General features: G+C 35.3%; 1 long non-coding RNA gene across 1 annotated transcript; it reads left to right on the forward strand.

Moving 5' to 3' along the window:
* Nucleotides 1-4,378: 4,378 nt before the first annotated feature.
* Nucleotides 4,379-15,093, forward strand: LOC128091086 (uncharacterized). The gene is made up of 3 exons (XR_008211232.1): nt 4,379-4,424; nt 11,092-12,263; nt 14,677-15,093. It is a non-coding gene; the product is annotated as an uncharacterized LOC128091086 (long non-coding RNA).
* The last annotated feature ends 6,146 nt before the right edge of the window (nt 15,094-21,239 follow it).

Consider the following 21,239-nt stretch of genomic DNA (forward strand, 5'->3'; position numbering starts at 1 on the left):
TAGTATATTCACTAGAAGCAATGAAGTCGGTAGCTTGGATTCATACTGATGAGACTGAGAAAATGATTCAGGCTCCAGAGTTCAACATTATGTGGATTTAGAAATACAGCATAAAAACAGGAGGGACTACTTTACAGAAAATATCGAAGTTCATGCATCAAAATTTGTACAAGTCTTAGGCTGTGTTTGTCAACAGTAAGAATCCTATAATTCCGTCTGAAAGAAAAAATAAAATTGTTTTTCTTAATGGGAAAAAACTGCAGACATTTTCAGGCATCTCTTAAAACTGTCACTACCAAAAATGCCTCCTAGAATGATTTTCATTTAATTAAAAATCAGTTCTACTGTTATGCTGCCTTTAGGTATATGAATATCAATTCAACCAATTGTCTCTGAGAAGAACTCAGATCCTTAATTCCAAGTATCACAACACACATTTGATTCTGGTTTATCATATTCCCAGATAAAACTGTAAACACATGATTGGTTAAAACTGCATCAATTTGGAAACTGTTTATGGGACATTCTGTATAATTTATAAGTTATAGTATTAAAATGAGAGCTGTTTCCTAGAGTGTCAGACTTAACTGCTATGATGTGTTTTAGAATGAATAATGTACCAAGCATACCTGTGTCTCATGTTTGTCTCACCTTTGTTTGCACAGCAATGAATGCTGGTGAACACTTCTATCAGTAAAAAGCTATTACACTGTCCAGGCTATAAAATGTAATTCTTTATGAACAGCTGTAAATAGATCAATAAATAATAATGAAAAAGAGGCTAACCAAGTCAAATAAGTATTCTAGCTGTCTTCTGGTTAAAGTTTTACAAAAGCATAATGAGAAATAAATCCATTCCCTTCCATTTATGTAGCCTCAATGAGAAGCAGCAGCTAAATACCAACTGCTCAACAGGAGGGGAATAACTCTGTGGGATGCATAATGTAGCTGGCAGGGAAATGTGTATTTGTTGAATAAGTTTCAAGAAAAGAACATAGAACCATAGAATTATAGAATTGCTTAGGTTGGAACAGATAGATATTAATTTCAGCTGGATGTTTCACATTTCTTCTTTGTTTTATCCATCTGACAAAACAAAACTGATGTAATGAAAATAAGTATTTGAGTTACTATTTGGTCTAGGAGTAAGAATAATATTAACTAAATGTAACTCAAATGTTTTACTTTTTGCATGTCTACTTGGTGGAATTGCAATCTTACAAAAAACAATCTTACTACAACCAGTAAAATTATTCCAAATTTTCAATAGAATACCCCAAATCTTAGAGCTTGTCAGTATAAGAAAAAGCAAACTTTACATTTCTATTACCAACAGAGAGCTGTAATTCACTAACTTGCTTCCAAAGGTCTCTATGGGTACTGCTATTCTCAATTATAAGCACTTTTGAAGTGTAGAACAAACAAAGGAACACTTTGTTCCTCAGTATTAACAATCTGAATAATCCCAAGATCACTTTATTGCACTCTATGGGAGCATATTGCATTGCTTTCTGAACTGGAGAACAGCCATATGACTATGTTTGATACCTAAAAACTTTCATTTCCATGCTTGTAGACTGACCTGATTATCTCTAATCTATTGCTAAAAGTTTTCGGGAGATACCTTTCAATTTCTCTTAAAGTAGCTTCTGTAGGAATTCTGATTGTTGACTCGGTTTATAAAAAAGTCCTTCCTAAAACACAACTGTGTTGGTAGGTAATGCTATTTGCAGGAACAACAATAAAATTGCAAGAAGACAACAGCTATTAACTTTATATGTTGTACACAAGGAATCAGTAATTCATTAGTTTAAAAATCAAAATCAAAACAAAAATAAAAACAAAAAAACCAACACCATAACCTTTCTAAATATAGCCCTTCCTGCTCTCATCCACTTTCTTATATTTACTCAGTATTATTATTAAATTTTTGAGCCTCATTCAGGAACTGACTCAACAGTTCAAGTGACATACAGATGCTAGAAATCTCTCTACATAAAACCTTTTCCTGATTTAAATCAGAGGTACTGAACAGTTATTTATTCATTACCACATGCAGAAATCCACAAGTATATTTGAGTTTTAGAAGATCCTCTTTTCTCTGATCTTATCTTCTATACTAGCAGGTGACAAGAGTACTACATGCAAAATGTTGGTCAGGAAGGCATTTTATGGAGTTCCCCTGTACTGCTCCTTCATCCATGCCAGGATGTCTGTGTCAAAGTCACTTGCTGCCATACAACTGGATTGTCTACCAAAAGAAACCAGAGAAGGGTAGGCAAATCTCCAAGGTCACTCCTGGGTCTCATTAGAATATTTAATCAAAGCACAACTGGTGGCTTTTTTACTGGGATTGAAGACTTCTGATTGTTTTCAAGTTTACCAGTTACCTAATGCATCGGAGCTTTATCTTCCCTTTCTAAGCTATTAAAATATTCCTTTTCTGTTCTTTACATAGATACCAGTATGTCAACGTAATCCTTTTCTGTTCTTTACATAGATACCAGTATATCAACGTATGACTGAGATGCAAAGTAACTATGCAGCACCAAAGTCTGTCCTTGGTTGTGCAGGCCAGAAAGAAATCATATATCCAAGACAAAAATCAAAAGAATATGCTAGTCAAGCCAGTGTCTCATCTCCACAGAGTCTTTTTGATGAATACTCAGGAACCAACATTACTAAGCAACAAAACTCTTACTTTTTAGTCTGTCTTCTATTTTGAATGTGAAATCATCCCTTGCATTTTAATGACATATCATAATTTCAAATACTATTAAAAAATGCATTCTTCTTTAGTGGTGGAATACTACGAATGACGAGTACTCTGAAAGTAATGCCTCTTATTTTATTATGTTGGTCCATGACATCAGAGGTAGATGTTGGGGGAATGGCAGTAGAGGCTGAACCTTCTTGCCAATATTCCATTACATTTTATTGCTGTGTGACAGATGGCAACAGAGGGACAAAACAGAGTCATGCAAGTGTGTATGAAGAGGAAGTATGTCACTGAGTTCCTCCATGCAGAAGAAATTATACCCACTGACATTCACTGGTGCTTGCTGAACACTTATAGAGACCAAACAGTGGATTTCAGCACAGTGAGGTGGTGAGTGGTATGTTTCAACAGTGGTGAGAGTGATTGAGAGACAAGTAATGTTCTGGAAGGCCATGTACACCTGTTACACTACAAAATTAAGAGCATTTCAATGAGCTCATCTCCTCAAATCGGCAGGTTATGACCAGAGAACTCTGTAAGGAGCTGAATATCAGCTTGACTGTGTTGGGATATTCCAGTTTGCATCAGCTGGGTGCCACAGATCCTTACACAAGATCAGAAAGAACATTGTATGTGACTTTTTCAGGACCTGTTGAACAGTCATGGGGTTGAAGGTGAGTGACAGTTTCTTGAAACACATCTTTACTGATGATGTGACGTAGTGTCACCAGTGTGAGCTGGAGTCAAAACTGTAGTTCATGGCATTTGTGGAGTGCTGACATGTGGATTTCCCACCAAGAAAAAAGTTCAAGACACAGACCTCAGAGGGAAAAGTGATATTCACTGTCTTTTGGAATAGGAAAGGGGCATTCCTTCTGGATTTCCTGGAACCCAGATGAATCAACATCTCTGTTTTCTACTTCGCAGTTCTGGCTAAGCTGCAGGCTTGAGTGTCCAGAGTCAGGCCAGAGAAAAATACAACCTGCCTTTTGTAATATTCTCCTAGCAACCATGCCAGCATAGCAGCTGCAAAAGGGTGAGTCACCTCTGTTGGTGCACATTTCAACAAGTGTGGCATGCAAGCTCTTATTACTGGTAAAAAGGTAATAGCTAATGATGGTGACCGTGTTGAAAAAATTTACAGTTTTGTAGCTAAGAATTTGTTCTTCCAAATAGTGTTATTGTTCTCTTTGAAGCACAAAGAATTTTAGCTTTCATGGAAATAAATAGAAGGCATTAATTTTGGAGCAACCTGTGCATAATTAATCTCCTAAAATGACAGAGTAAATCCATGATTCAGTAAATTATCTGTATATATTTTTTGATATGTCTTTGCAATCAAAATTTTCAGTTAAGAATCCCAGACTAATAGAAAGGTAGACATTCTCTTGAGTTGAGCAGCATTATGAGTGTTAGCCAACTAACATGCTAAACATTTCTCTGTCTGTGGCATAAACTGAGAAGTGAAAGATTTTACCATACTGTATGGGAACTGCTGAGTCATGGCCTGGTCACCTGAGGAAGGGACTGAGACAGCCATGGGAGCACAGGTGAAGGAGATTCGCCTGTGTGACAGGAAGGGGTGTAGCCTGGCTGCACCTCTCCCAGACCCCACTTAAGGGTTGACTGCCACTGAGGAAGGATCTCTTTCTGGAGATCCCTTGTCTGTGGAGTCTTTCCTGCAAACGTAGATCTTTGGATATGAGTGAGTATTCCTTTTCTGTTTATTTCTTTTCCCATTCTCACCAAGATAATCTTTCCAGCTGTAACACTATACAGAATATTTCCAAATATGTCAATAAAAATGGAGTTTCCCAGATGGCTAGGTGTCAGGTGTAAATGGCCATTTAAAACTGAGTTGCTATTAATGGAAATATCTTTTACTGTTTATGGTAATTGAGTCTTGTCTTAAAAGTAAGGCTGTAACAATTCAGTATGATGTTGTGATTCTGATGAATGTTACTGAATTTAACTAATAAAATATAAAATGAAGGTATCAATTACAAATACAAGTTCTCTCTGTTCTAGGGGGCTATTTCTCTTTAAGATCATCTATTTGCATAGGTAGTACTCTTTTGTTTTTGATATGATTAAGTATATTGTAATACTGTTAATGCAGTTTTGACAATAATTTTCCGTGAGAATGTTGAGATCATGTTATGCAAGGATTTTCGTATCTTGTTTTGTTATTACAGTAAATTTCTTATATCCATCAATGTAAATGTTCACAGTTGCCACAAAAAGCAGAGACTCTGCAAAAAATTTGGTTTTAAGTGCTGCATTTGCCTTTGCAAAAGTAGATTGTTATTATACTTCAGATTGCTCCCTTGATTAAAAAAATTAGCACGAATTTTTGGGATTGTTTTGTAACGTAAGTTGTAGAAGTTGTTAAAAATCTTCAAGATTTGGGAAGTGTCAAGTCTTATGCACTTTTTATTTCCTATTTTTTATTTTATTTCAGTGCAACATTTTTAGCTTTTTTTTCTAAGTTGTATATCTAGGAAAGATGCAAAGAAGTCGTTAAAAATTGCTACAAACAATTGCAGAAGTGAGAGAACTGGCAAAAGTACTTCAAATAATTCAACATGCTGCTGAAGTTCTCAGAACTGCAATGGTGGATGGTAACTGTGCCAATTGATAAAATAATAATTTTTCAATGAAGTCTGACTCTTATAGAAATCATTTTGTGCTTTTCCTTTTTGTAGAATGACCCCTGTTGGTTCCCCTTTAGAAACATTTAGTTTACATCACATAAGATCAGATTAATATCTTCTGCTTGTAAAGAACAGTTTAAAAAATAGTTGTTGTAATATCAATCTCTCAGAATATTGGTTGCTAAGAACAGAAATTTGAAGACTAACTTCAAAGGTCAGTGTCTTATTTGGGTTACCTCCTGGACTGTATTTAAAGACCACACAAACACCACCTGCTCTAATCTTCCTTTCTGTTGCTCTCAGATCTGCAGATACAAAGGAAATCTTCAAGTCACCAACATAACACTGAAGTAAATTTAAGCACCATCAGAGCGATCAATCTACAGTTTGAGTTTTCTTGAGGAAACCTACTTATAAGCTTATTTTTTAGATGAAGAATTGGAAGTCCAAGAGAAGTAGATAAAGTTTATTAGGCATGCTACCTTCATACGTTATTTATCTGGACACATTTTCACATACAGGAAACCATGTGTAGGTTCAGATGATGATCCTGGGCAGTGGGAACTTTAGCACAACAGTACAGTATTTCAGAGCAAAGTATCTGCAAATAGTATTGGTTTGTATCTGTTGGCTCTAATACTTTGCATTATAGAAGAAAGGAAAAGTAAGAAAAGTGGTAAAATATATTTTGAGGAGGGATGTTGTTCCTTTTCTAAGTGATTTTTTTTTTAATAAACCTGTTTTAAAGTGATAATAATAGTTAAATATTAGCACGAACAGAGTTAATGGTCAGTGGTTATAAGTATAATTCATCTAGAAGTTTTTCCTTGCCTTTCAATGTGTGACTCCTTCAAATGGCTCCTTAGTGCTTGAAGAATCCACTTTCCTTTGTCTCTTGGAATATATTTTTTTTGTTCATTAAAATTAGTCATGAATGTCTCTAGGCCTTCAGTGATACAAGACCTGTGGTCTGTTGCTGAAGAATTACTCTTCTATCTTATGAAAAGTGAATTCACAAATATTTTCAGTACACTCACTTCTAGAGCTGGATGATAAGGCATAAAGACTTGAACAAAACTGACGTAAATTAAAACTCAAATGGAAACTACTATCTCTTATCTCAACTACAAGTGACTGCTGTCTAATAGGAGAAGATACATAGCTCTAAGTTAAATTTATTTTTAAATGCCTCCTTATAAAGAGAAGAAAAAAGTGAGACTAGATGACAGAGTTGATATAGGAATCTTAAAGAAATATCTTATTTGGTAAATAAAACATGCAGTGATATGGAGCAGACTGTTGAACAGGAAATGCTGTAAAGTATATGATCAAAGAACCACTGTGTGCATCAAATGTTACATCAAACAGCATGATATTAGAAAAATTAGATGCACTGTGTCCCAAAGGCAGGTGTCGCTACCATATGCAAAAGATGCTTCCCATTATGTAGAAGAGAAGAGAAACACAAATGAGAAGACTTGGTTGGAATAATGCCACTGACTATTAAAGATGCTCATGTTATGAATTTGGGCCCTGGAGATCTATCTAGGTCATATCTGAAAAAAAAAAAGTGTTAAATATTTCTAAAAATAGCTTAGGTAGTTAGAAAATGAGGGCTGGCTCCTTAGCTCCTTAGGTGAGAGTAGTCGAACATTAAAACAACAAAACTGGAGGAAAAAGAAATCAATAAAGTCTCATATGAAAGAGAATTAAAAAAATAAATTGATAGGTTGTATTTATCTGCAGTACTCTGATGTAAAATTTTATACTTGCAGTGATATTTTTTTCTAAACTACCCTGCTAAGAGCATTCTCTAGACAGGCCATCAAACCTACACACTGATTTAAGAAAAAATCCTCTCTTTTTTTCTGTCTTTTTTTTTTAAAGCAGTTTGTAGCTGGAAAGCTGCTTTTTTTTTTTTTTTTTTTTTTTTTTTAATGATAATGTCTACTGAAAGACCAGGGCATTGCCTGTCCCATCAACAGAGATGTTGCCAAAGAGTCTGGGACCCCTGAAGCTGCTCTGCATGCTTCTGTGGGATACACAACACCCTATTTGATGGTGTTGGCAGCACCAATTTGAGAGGTGTGTGGCAGCAGGAAAACTGCCTTTTCTTCTCCAGGTTTCCCATAGCCAGAAGCCACCCATAGATGTCTTGCAGCAGAAAGCTCTGTCCCAGGAGCAGCAGATGCTTGCTGCGAGGGCAGTGGTGAGCAGGTGTATGTGCTTGCAATGGGGTTAATGAGCTCAGTGAGGTGGCATGGGGGGCATCTGGGCAGACCAGCAGTACCTGGTGGGAGGTAGAGTGGCAGATAGTTGTGTACAGCTGGGTTTGGTGGGAATGTTGCACAGGTCAGGTTACAGCATAGTCTAAGAGAAGGACTCCGCAGGCTGCTCAGAGAGGTGGTGGAGTTTCCTTTTCTGGAAAAGATATTGGATGCCTTGCAATACAACCTACTTTAGAGAACCTGCTAGAGCTGGGGTTTGGTCTTGATCCCCAGAGGTTCCTACCAACACCTATGATTCTGTGACTCTCTGAGAAGGCATTTGATTAGACTTTGCAAGTCACTTCAGTCTCCTTCTGGTATAATTACTTGCTCTTTTTCAAGATAAATGACAAATGTGTTTAAAAGACTACCAGCTCATCTGCAAGTTTTGAACTGTTTAGTTAGAGTAAATTATAGTATAAAGCAAAAGATGATGATTAGATTGTTCTATATGAAATTATAGTGCAGTAACTAACATTGGCTTTATCATGCTGTTGTGATAAAAATTGTTTAAGAATGTTTTTCCAATTGTACAAAGTATTTTGCTTCCCTTCTGGAATTCAAAGAAAAGGAAAGAAATATTGTGAATGGAAAAAGTTACCTTTTGGCAGTAATATACAATAATCTTTCTTCTGAAAAAAGAAAAAGTGGAAAAAAGCTCCTCTATCTAGTAAGATCCCAAAAACCATTCCTAAATTTCAGGAATAATTTGTATGTTATTCATTATGACTTTAAAATTCTTAATTTTAACTTAAAATTAAGTATCTATCTTGCTCAACCATATTCTACAGATAATTGAGATTTTTCAAAGAACTGTTAACATGTATTACTTTCAACGTATTTTTCTCTCTCCTCATGAGAAAACAATTTAGTATTTTAAAATATTGAATATTTAAGCATATTCAGGATCTAAAGCCTAAATTTCTTTCTCTGTCCAGTATTATAAACAGTACTCTATGCTTTTTGACTCTTACTGGAATGTGCCTAATATTATAAGGCATATGTAAGAAAAGTTTATTCCTACTGGCTCTTTAAAATACTGAAATTATTTTTGTAAATATAATGCAGATAAGTGATATATAATTTCACTTGGCAGTAGTGGTTCAGGTATTGCCATGTTCACTAACAATGTCTGTGCCATATTTTCACCAATATTTTCTGTGATTATTTGATAGTCTCTCTGTGTGAATGTGTTGCTTCTAGATTTTCTGACAAGATCCTTGTTGGGAGGCCACTGGGCTAAGGTTCTGGAGATGGTGACATCTTTGGCATGATGGGCCTCAGGAGAAATTTTTGGGCAAAAACTGAGGGATAGATTATTTTTCACTTATTTATGAGGTGAATGCTGAAAAACTGAGTTGGGGAACGTGCATAGGAATACTATATTGGACAGAATAAATTGGGAAGAGTCAATAGTAAGTTATTTCATTAGATAAACAAATCTTAATACTTTTCAGGATAAATCTGCTCCATTTGTGCCTGTTCATGAAAAATAGTGGGAAGAAGAGCTTAGAAATGATAATTTTAGGGCAGGGTGACCTTTCTAGACTTCTAGTCTCAATGAAAAAGCTTTTTTTTTTTTTTTTTTTTTTTGTTGTTTTTGTTTTTGTTTGTTTCCTGAGTCATACCATCTGAGTTTGGGTCTGCCGACTAGGCAGAAGTTGAACTCTGCATGTAGCCTGCAGCCTAAAGATACATCTGCAAGCTAAAGTTCTTCTTTGTAAGTATGTATTTCAGTGTTAGTGTTAGGGTTAGTGTTGCATTTCCACGTAGCTCCATTGTCAGAATGATGGACAGAAACAAGATTTAGTCTGTGCCAGAGTCTTTATGGTAATTCTGAAGCTGTAATGAAGTTCTAACACTGCTGATGAACTTTATGCCGTGTATGTTGGACAACAAAACCATGATCTGTGTCCTCCTTAGGTAATGCCTGCTAATCAAGCTGAAAAATGTGTCTGAATAGGTTGTACATTTATTTGGCTATAGCGCTGAATTTAACCTGAGAAAGAATATGTAAAAGGAGGATGTCTTCTGCTGGAGTTTATTTGGATGGGAAAGCTCAGGAAATTCTTGCTTATCAGAATGTACTGTTAGCTTTTGAATAACACTAAAAATAGAACAAAAGAATCCATTAAATGTTTTGGGTCTCTCCCTCTTTCTCCCATTTTTTAAAGCAGGATGCAGTTAATCTTCTAAAGTGTATTTCAAATGAAAGCTAATGTAGCAAAATGCATTACCCTAATCAAGGAAATGATAATATTCTGTAAGTGTAACAGAGTACTGGGGGGAAAAAAATCTTAATTTGTTTTTTTTTGTCAATAGCTTTAGGAAGTGCAGTTGAACAATTAAAGTAATTTCTGTTGTCTGACTTATCTCCTGCAATTAAAAATTTTCTTGATTAGTGCAGTTCAATTGTTTTAATAAAGGTGACAGCCCATTAAACATAAAAATTGATTAGATGAAACAGTATTTTTGGATAAGATTTGCCCTGCATGATCTGGTGTCTGATCTTCATTCATATCTTATGTGACCTGAATTGTATGAGATCTGAAAAAGAATAAACTTGCTGGTCACTATTTTTATTTTGTAGACAAGTGCTTGTGATGTTAAAGTCACTCTACAATTTAACTAGGAGGAAACATTAAGGGAAATTGCCTTCCTCCTCCTTGAATCTGCATCTTAATTTCATGTTTTTGTTTTTTTAGTATTTCTATTATGGGAGATGTAAAAAAGTTATTCATTTTTCTGTTTCTCTGTGCCACAAAGTTATTCCGTGATATTACTCATCTGTCTTTTCTAGGCTGAAAAGTCCCACTTTGTTTCATTGTTACTATAATAGGAAGCATTTCATGACTATAATATCTGTTACTCATTCTGTAACTCTTCCAGTACTTTCTGACAGCGAGGGGAATCAGAACAGCAGGCCATGCTCATATATATCTGTGCATGGATTCATTTATGTTGTTCTCAAAAGAAAATAGACCAAATAAATGAATCCCAAAACTCTATTAAAAAGAAAAATATTTCCCACAAAATGTGTCTCAGATATGATACACTAGACAGTATTTGAAAACATAGTAGTTTTCTCAAGCCCTCCTTTGAGTCAGACTTCAAAGAGATCTTCAGGCTCCAGAGATGTCAGTTATTATCATGCAGGTGTATTCAGTTTACTTGCTATCCTTCTGCTCTTTTGTGGTCTGCTGGAATTTTAGTAAAGTACACGTGAACTTGTCTTTAGTTTAGAAAAAGAATGTTATTCTTGACCAGCTCCCAAAATATTTTTAAGTAGTTCTTTCTGCCTGTTAATTCTATTACTGCTGGTCTAACTGGAAACTTGAATATGTTTCACTTTTTACAGAAATAGGTTTTGCTGTTATTTTACAACAGTCATTAATGAATGTATTTTTGATATCTGAATATATAAATTATATTCTTTCTCTTTTCTGTTTAGAAAATAGTTCAGCTGCTGACCAGCACAGTGAGGGAGGGAATTGTCCACTTCTACTCTGACCTTACCAGGCCCCATCTGGAGTACTATGTCCAGACCTGAGGTCCCCAGCACAAGGAAGATGTGGACCTTTTGGAGAGGGTCCAGAGGAAGGCCACAAGGATGATCAGAGGTCTGGAGCATCTCTTGTACTGAGACAGGTTGAGGGAGTTTGGCTTTTTCAGACTGGAAAAGAGAAGTTTCTCTAAGGCCTCACTACAGCCTTCCAATATTTAAAGAGATTGTGGATGCCCTGTTCCTAGACATGTTCCAGGCCAGGATGGATGGGGATGTGGGCAGCCTGATCTTGTGCTTCATCTAGTGGTTGGCAATTCTGCTCATAACAAGGTTGAAAATAGTTGGAGGAGACCTCAAAGATCACCTCAAGACATTCTGCAATTCTTAAAATGTCTTGGTTTCTTTTGTAATATCAGTGTGTTGAAAATAATACCTCCTAAGACACTAATAATTCTGCCTCCAAAAAGTGCGTACAACTTCACTCCAACTTTAGAAAAGGATGAATTACACTTTCTTTTTAAACATTAGAAATTCATTTGGCAACTACAGTATTGTCGAAGCAAATTGATTTATAAGATGCCAGGATCTCAACCATTTTCTATATAACTGAACAGTGAAATAAAGGCCTGGGGAAGTAGTGATGATGTCCAAAAGAGATGTTTCCTGCAAGTGATAGATAGACCACTGGTTTTATGGAAGAGTGAGGTGGTGATAATACTTTCTTCTTGCATATTACAAGCCCTTGCTTAACCATAATTTGCAACATTCCACTTTCATAAGCTAGAAAGTTGTCTTACAGGACATGTTGAAGGACTTTGGCCTTCAAGCAGCTAAAGGAGAGGAACACAGCTAACCTGTTGTTTAAAGGATGTCTTCAAGATAACACTGTTGTATATGCAAATACAGACCTTTTGCTACTATGGTAGTGTATTTGTCTTACTTTTAATGTGTCTTAGATGACTAAAATTTCCCCAGATGTTTATTCTCATTTACAGGCAGCAATAGAATTCATTGTAGTGAGATTGTCTGAGACAAGTTGAAGAGACTATCCTTCATAAAAGAAACAAATACATCTTTCTAGGCTTCAGTATGTGCCTCTTACTGAGGAGATGATTCAGGTAAAGACACCAGCCTAAAGCAGATCATTGAAACCAGATTTTAAATGCCCTGAGGTCAATGGTTGTTGAATTCATATTGAGTTTGATGTTTGCCTCACTGATTTCTTATTAATGTTTTTTAAAAGCCAGTGTGTTTGTATTGTTGTTTGTTATAAATAAAATTAAAAAAAAAAATTTATTCTGCGATTAAAATACAAGTTAAATAGTGATGTGTCTTCCTAAGAATTTTTGTTACTTATTTTGTTGAATTCATAAAATAACTTGCATGTGTTTTAGTTAAATGTATTACCAACCAGCTAGCTTTTATGCTGGTGGAAATTAATGATTACTATTACGAAGTACTATAAGTACTATTACTAATTAAATGAGCACCCAACTCAGATTGAATCTCCTAAGGTTTTGTGTATAAGCTAGTCTTGCCTGGGTTCATAACAACCTAAGAATTTTCTACCTTATTAATCTTATACTACCTTACTTACATAGAAACTGTATTTTTTTTTATAAATACCTGTTTTTACCTTGTAAAAGGGGCTCAACCATTAGGAGAGATAAGAGGCAATATGAAATGTACAACAGGACTTTCATCTTTAGTATGTACTTGTTTCCACTTTTTTGGAACCGAAGGGCTCTGTTTTTAAACTTTGAAGCAAGATGAATATTTAAAGCCCAATCTGCAGGGCCAATTTTGTGTTTAGTGGGAAGTTTGAGAAGAATTGTGATTCTTATAGCTCTCCTGAGCTCCAAGAGAAATTCTCCCCTCTTCATTTTCCCCAACTTTCATAAATAAACTGAACCTAATTGATCACAGTGACTGTGTGGGATGAAGCATTGTTCAAAGGAGCCTGTCCTCTTGCTGCTCCCCGGCTGCCTTTATTTTGTCAGAGGCAATGAACGGTAAATCTTCACAAATAAGGCTGTCTTCTAAGTACTGTGTGTTTGAGTCCCATAGACAAGCATAACATCTATCGTTATCTAGCTTCAACTTCACAACCTCTAGGATGGTTTAAGGCAGAAGTCTGACATTTGTGAAGTCTTTATACTTTTTTTGAAGACTTCTGAAATAGGAAAAGATGAAAGTAGTTCTGTTGAAGCCATTGTATTTTGCCAAATCCCCAGTGCTTGGTTCTCTTTAACAGCATCTACCTTTCTTAAGTACTGCTGTTTTTTCATGTGGAAGAAAAGTCTGCTTTGCAGTCTGACTTGTACTGAAAAATGTGATGCAACAAAGTGTTCTTTATGTGGGAAAGAAAACACCTAGACTTTTACCTTAAAATATGTGTGCATTTCTTTACTTACTACTCCAAGTGTAGAGTACTGCACTTGGGTCAGGGCAATCCCACATGTGTATATACTGGGAGAAGAACTCTTTTAGAGTAACCCTGCTGAGAAGGGGTGCCGGTAGATTAAAAAAAAAAACAAACAAAACTTAACATGAGACTTCAATGTGCACTTGCTGTCCAGAAGGCTAACTGTATCATGGGCTGCATCAGAATAAGGGTGACCAGCAGTGAGAGAAAGGGCTGAGAGAGTTGGGCTTGTTCCTTCTGGGAAAGAGATCTTCCATTACAGCCTTCCAAGTCCCATCCAACTCAAGACATTTGATGATTCTGCATTGAGAATATTTTAAACATGGCTAAAGGAAAATGCTTTGGTTAATGATTCACAAATTTCCCATGCCTCTGTGGATATATAACCTTGTTTCAGCTGGGGCAGAGTTTATTTTCTTCACTTTGTCTGGTATGATGCTTTCTTCTGGCTTTATTTTGACTTCCGGAGAAAAATAAAGAAAAAAGTGTATGTTATAATGTATGCGGTGTGTGTGAAACGTTGTGTGGTGTTTAGCTGCTTGCCAGGTTAAACTACAAATTCATAGAGTTTTTATAAAGTCATCATTATCAATGAGACCCTAGAGTTTTCTATATGTGAGGTTGGCATCTTGTTTTATTTCTATTGCTGCACTAAGGATGCAATATTATTACAAACTCATCAACCTAACTCATTCTTCAGCTCTATATTAAATATGTGATTGTTAAAAATGGTACTGAATAGGAGTGCTTACTTTAGGTGAATAGTAAGAACCATACCTGAAGAATAGAAGTGTTCAGAACAGAATTCTGGAATAAAATGTCTCCTCTGATTGTCCCAGAAAATTTTAGCGCTTTTATGAAATCCTGTACTTAGAATTTCAGCTTAGTACTGTATAAAGTTTAGGAAGTTCAAGTGAGATAAAACATGTTGGATATAGAATAAAAAATGTTGGAATGCTGAAGTATTTTATTAGAAGGCATTAAGCCAAGCCTGAAAAATTTGACCCCTGAACATATCAGAGATGAAACTGAGCTCTGAATTTTGTAAGAAACCTTTAAAAAAGAACTACTGTTATCTATTGATTGTTGTCATTATTTGTTTCCAGATGCTCATGTGAAGGAGTGTGAGCTGGTTTCCGTGGGAGACATTTCTGGAAAATTAAGAGAGAGGCTGATGAAATTCAACTGCAAGACTTTTTCCAGGGAGAAGGTTGAATTGATATTAGGAAATCTGAAAATTGGATGGTCTTTATGATTTTGATTTGTTTGTTATTCTCACAACTGAAAATAACCTAAGTTGCAAACAGAACATACATTATCTGTTTATTTCTGTGAACAAACAAAAAACCCGTGTTTTCAATTGTTACTCTTCTTTGGCATGTAAAGATGTTCTTCCTGATTCTGTAGAAATATTGCATAGCACAAAAATAATGTTTCATTTGTGAAAAATTTCAACAAAATTTGCCTACCTGTGTGACATACTGGAGGGTATCTGCATTAGCAAGGGTTAGACTCTGTGATTTCTTGAGGTCCCTTCCAACCCATGTGGTTCTGTTATTCTGTATTTCTAGTGTTTTTTTTTTTTTTAATACCTATTTTTTTGGCTAAAAAAAGGCAGCTTACAGATTGTTATTAAAGTCTTTTCCTAAAAAAGTAAAACACTAATTTTGAAAAATATCTTTAAACTGTCACAAATTAAATGCAATTTTCAGTATGATGAAATAAGTGCAAAAGAATAGTAAAATACTTTAATTTTCCAATGAATAGCAGTTTCTGATTTGGAAGTGCTTATTTATTCAAGAGGTTGGAATGGGATATTACCATTTAGATGCTAATGTAAGAAATACTATCAATGTCCAGAAAAGCCAATTGTGTTGCATTATTATTTACTTAAAATTTAATCAGTCATGTTCAAATTCTGGAGATTATTCAGTAATATTTTTATTCAGTGCAGTAAGTTTGAAACTCCAAGCTTTATGCATTTAGTGTATGTATGGGTTCAAAATATTCTGAAAATATTTCAGACAGAAGTAAGAAATACTTTATTTTCAGACTTTTAAATGAATCATCTACAAAAGCCATCCACCATTTTATGCAAAATGTTACTTTCCATTTCTGATGTCCTGCAAAAGAAGGGTGTCTGAATTGATTTTGTTAAAGGGACAGCACTGCATGTTGCAATTTGCAACTGCACTTAGAGATGTGTGGTTATTAAAGTCTGGCTTCAAATGTAGCTGTTAGAAATGTTCACAGATATAGTGAAGGTTACTAAAACTACATTAAAAAAGAAATCAGATATACATTTTTATACACTCACCTAGCATATATATATGTATTTACACATGTGCACACATGCTTATGCATGCACATATTTGCATACATGTGACCACATTCAAATTTATGCATGTGTGTACATACATACCTATACACATGCAGTTACACACACAGAGAAATGTATTTATTCTCATTTCTGCACACACATCTATATATCTATACTTGAGCATATGTCTTTCCATGCACGCACAAATTTACTCCACAGCATGGGTGGGTACTTTGTTAATATGACAATAGTATCTTAAAGAGGCAAATATAATGATGAAATATTACAGCAAATTCTTTGTAAGCATAAAAAGAAGCAAGGAAGAAATAAAAAATATACTTATTGGATAATTTGATAAATAAACAAGGAATTTGGACACACAGGAATTGTTTAAACTGGAGTATTAACATCTAGCATAAATACTTAGAGAGAAGAAACTAGTAGAGAGCATTAAAAGACTCTTTATGCTCCAAGAAATGTGGAAAGATATTCAGTGCAACAGACAATACAAAGTGAAGAGGTAAGTCATGATTGCCTTTGTCAAGAGAAAGTGTTTCAAGAATAAGGACACAGTGAGATGAAGATCTAAACACCTGTTCTGGCTGAGTAGGGATACAGGAAATGTATTTAGCAATCTTAAAAAAAAAAAAAAAAAAAAAAAAAAAAAAAAAAAAAAAAAGCATCATAAAACTCACCAAGATTTAGACACATCCTGCAATTGAGGATTTATCAGGGTCAAAAAAAAAAAAAAAAAAAAAAAAGCATGGATTTATATACCACAGTGTAAAGCAATGTAGAATTTAATAGGATGTATGGTGTTGCTCTGATGGATGAGAATGCTGTTAAGAAGAGGAAGGGAAGGAATTAAGAGCTTTGTTTAGTCAAATTGTGCATGAGCTAATAACTACAAACCTAGGAGTTATTATTGGAAGAAGACGACAGAACTTCAGTTAGGTTATTATTTCTGCAGTGAAGCTGACCTTCAGATATGTAGTCTTTTCAGGCATTGGTGCTTATGAATGAAAAGTGTAATCTTGTTACACCAGAGGGGAGAATCCATGAAAATATAAATGGACTATCTGTTCAAGAGAAGTAATAACAGTAAGGATGAAGAGAAAAGGAAAAACTAGCAGAGAAATGAGATAGGAAAACAATGAATCTATGGGAGAGGAGTGGGTATAAAGTAAGTGGACCATGAAAATGTCATGAGTAATTCAATCAGCATTTTTCAGGGATATAATAGTAAGACATTTCCCTTCAAAATGAGACTAAATGAAGACAAAACAAAGCTTAGACTTGACAGACTTTGTGCAGTATGTCAATGGCAGAGTGAAGAACTGGTTTCAAATCTTATTTCCCTGTGCTGCAGTCTGTCCAAACAATAGCAGCATATGATAACTATGAAATACTGTAGGGAGAAAATGTGCTAATAAGGTATTTTTCTTCATTCAAGAATAGCAGGAGGGGTAAAATATTGATGAGTCAAAAATAAACAGTGAAATGTGAAAGTAAAAATAAGGATAATTACAACAATTGCAGTTATTAATGGATGTTTAACCCTCCAAAGTCAGAACAATGACAGTAAAGTTCACTGGGTATGTGTATATTTGGAATGTTTGCAAGGGTGAATTGTGATAGAACAAGGGGGAATTGATTTAAACAGAGACAGGGGAGGTTTGGTTGGATATCAGTAGGAAGGTTTTCACACAGAAGGTGGTGACATGCTGGAACAGGTTGCCCAGGGAGGTTGTGGATGCCCTGGAGGCATTCAATACAAGGCAGACAAGGCTGGATGTGGCTCTGGGCAGGCTGGCCTAGTGATTTGTGACCTTGGCCCATGGCAGGGGAGTTGAAAATAGATGATCTTTGAGGTCCTTTTCAACCCAGGCCATTCTGTGATTCTATGATTTCAGTGCATAAATCAAGTCCTGCTGGCGTGCTCTCATTGAGACATGGCTCAGATATTTTGAAGACTGAAATGTTGAAAGGACTTGGTTATGTGCAGGCAGAAGAGAGGTCTCCGTTAGAATGTACCTTTTTGTATAACAAGTAAATGGTGGTTTCAGGTGGTCTCAGGTGAGCGGGGAGGATCAGTCCCTTTAGTGCAGCTGTGAAATTATCTTGATCAGTTGCTGCAGCTGGAGATAAAAGCCTGCCTTCCCACAGGCTTGTCACTGTCTGTATCTTTGGATTACGAATTCGTTGATTACTCACAGTATCTGGAACTGTAATTTAGTTTAACGTATTTTTGGACTATTTCAGAAGGGTAATATAAACAATAGAGACAATTTTCTATACTTATATTCATGAAAAACTAAAGGGCTGAAAACAGTGTTCAGTCTTGTGACAGAAGTCTTAACGTCTCTATAGAAATGTGTGCATTCTTGAAGGCACTTTGTTCATTTAAGTTTTGAATGAACGCTGGATCTTGAGTGAAATGTACTGGATTTTGATTCAGATATAGAAGAAGCTTGTAACTGAATATTTACCTACTTAGTGTTGCATTTTCACTAATCCACAAGGGAGAGTTTGTGTAAAGTTATAGCCTTTGCTTTAAATTGCTATGGATTTCACTATCTTGCTAATGAAGGATGATGAGCGATGCAAGGATTTTTATGTTCGTAAACCTTTCAACCCTGAAATGCACAGCTCTGCAGCATCCTGAATGTTTTATCAGCCTACTCTCAAGCCTTCTTTCATCAACGCAAGATGATTAAGCAGACAAATTTCTCATACTGAAAGCAATATCTGTAGCTATTTGTTCTCTAGAGACCAGTATCAATCCAGTGCTGTCCATGTGATGCCAAATACAATTTATGCAAATTATTCATCTGTATTGAGAAATTAATGATTTTATATCTTCAGTTTTTCTAATTCACTTCTTGTACTCATTAGACTACTTAGATCAAAAGAAATGAAATATTCAAGGATGCTTTTCATAAGACATAGTTTGCTCTTCAATGATAACGACTAACAATATGATTGCCCACCTCTAAAATATATTGTGAATGTCTCTTCTATATGTATTATACTGATAATTAGTCTGTTCTGGATTCTATAGTTGGTGTGTACAAACCTTTCATACTTCTGCATTTAATATGGTTTTTGTCTAAGAATATGGATTTATAATGCTTTTTTTCTAGTGCATCAATGTTTTCAAAAGTTTACTTTCACAAAAATTTCTTTAACAACATTCAAGTCAATCGTTTTTTTTCTTGTACCCGTAGGTCACTGGTGCATAGACAACCCAATGTGAAGCACTGTGATGAGGTATAGACTATTTCTACATCCAGAGTGAGTGAAACTCTACCAGAATTGCTTTAATTATACTGATGAGGACCTCTGAAGCTCACACCTTGTAAATTTAACTGGAGTGTGGTATACCTAAAATACCTTTGATGAGCTGAAATATATCTGACCACTGTGAACCACTCTCTAGAAACTCTTTATTTTCATTTCAACTTTCCCAATTTGTAGTGCATTCTGGAGTCTTAACAGTGAGATGAATCATATTGTTCAAGCTGTCCAAAATGTTTTTTCTACTCAGTAGAAAGAAATATGTATGTGGATTCAATAAGACTGATTCATGCCAGATTCTCCCAGAGCTTGTAACAAAGAAAAGTAGTTAAGCATCTTTCTCTTCACAGACTGCTGGGTGACTAACTCAAATTTTGGTGTTCAATTTCTAATTTGTATGGTAAGATTGTTATATCTAATTTAGCTGTATCTTTATTTTGTTCAGAAGAGCCTATTTTCTGTAGTATTTCTCTCATGTAGTCTTTCTCCAAAAGCATAACATAATAAATGTGTAATGTTTTTTGGTGTTACAGGAAGAAACGTCTTTTTTGAATCTGAGAGGTTTAAGTTTGATGGTGTACAGAAAAAAAATATCAGCTGAGATCCGAATACAGAATAGAGAATCTTAAAGAATGACAGTGGAGATTGGTCTGAGTGAAAGGGACTCTACAGATGTATTTCTCTTTCCAAGGAAGAGATGGAAAAGGTTAGCAATGCATTTCCCCATAGTGGTTTAACAGTGCTTCCTTAAATGTCATTACTTGAAACAGTATAATATATGCATTTTGCCTAAAAGAATACAAGCTTAATGTAATAATAATGTTACTAACTTCTATTCAACCCAACTATGTTGCGACTTCTGAAGATGTTTCTGAAAAACTTGTAGGTTTTACTTTGACACAGAAAATTGGTTGTCCCAAAGGGAGTTGTTCTATATGATTAAATGCAAATTTGCACGATTTGTCAACAGTACTTAAAATGTCACTTTCTTCTCCAACCATTACTTTCAAGGTGATACTTCTGCTTACATGTTTATTTTAGATCAGGTTAGATCTATGCTTGTTTGATAGTTCTTGGGAAATACTGTTATGATATTCTAGCCATCTGCCTCTCACTTGAATGTTCTTGCTCGTTTTAAATGCAAGGCCATGAAGCAGAAAAAAAATTGTAAAAGAAGTGGAAAGTACTCACATTGTTGCTATTTCTCCTCCCTTCTGGTAGGATGCTCTTCAACATGTGAGAGAACTAAAAAATACTACGAAATCATGTGGATTGTTACTAAGTATGAAAATGAGCAACTATTTCTGCATGAACTTGAACTTTATATGCCTGTACATTGAATTCCTGGGACAGATGGAAATCTTCTGTACACTACGTAAAGAGCGAGTGATAAAGAGGATCTAGGGCATTAGTTCATGCACATATAATGTACAGAACTTGTGGAACTCATGTAAATGATTAGTTATTTGTGTTTACATCTGCACTAATGCAAGTAAGGAAACTCTCTGTGTCACTGTGTTTTCATAAGGAATGCACAGTGGACTTTCCCTCCTTAAACACTGTGTATGGAGTGAATGGCAGGTCACGTTTGCAAGTTTAACTTTGAGAAATCTATGTTACTAGTGAGGTGAAACACACCAAGAGAGATCAGAGCTCAGGCCCTAAAAGTGCTGCTGTCTAGGATGCCTCGAGTCTTGCAGGATTTTCCACAGGGCTTGAGTTTCTTCCTCTCTGGTTGCTTTCTACAGTGCCTGCTAATTCTGTGATTTAGATCTATTTCATGGATGAATTTCATGTGCCTGTACACTTATCTGGATGCAAAAAAAGAGTCCATTAACTTCTAGGTTAAATTTGTTTGTAGATGAGCCAACATCCTCCAGGTAGTTAGTCAAACTAACTATCCTACTTCTCATAATCCTATTCTGATTTTTTTTTTGAGAACAAGAAGAAAGTTTGACTTTTATTTTTCATGCCACATTGTTTAAAACTAGTTCTTCTTAAATAAAGAAGCTAGAAGCTAGGGGGAGATTCTTTGTTCTTTCATTTGAGTAC

Source organism: Tympanuchus pallidicinctus, unplaced genomic scaffold, assembly GCF_026119805.1.
Source record: "Tympanuchus pallidicinctus isolate F22 unplaced genomic scaffold, pur_lepc_1.0 scaffold5, whole genome shotgun sequence".
In the NCBI taxonomy this organism is placed as follows: domain Eukaryota; kingdom Metazoa; phylum Chordata; class Aves; order Galliformes; family Phasianidae; genus Tympanuchus; species Tympanuchus pallidicinctus.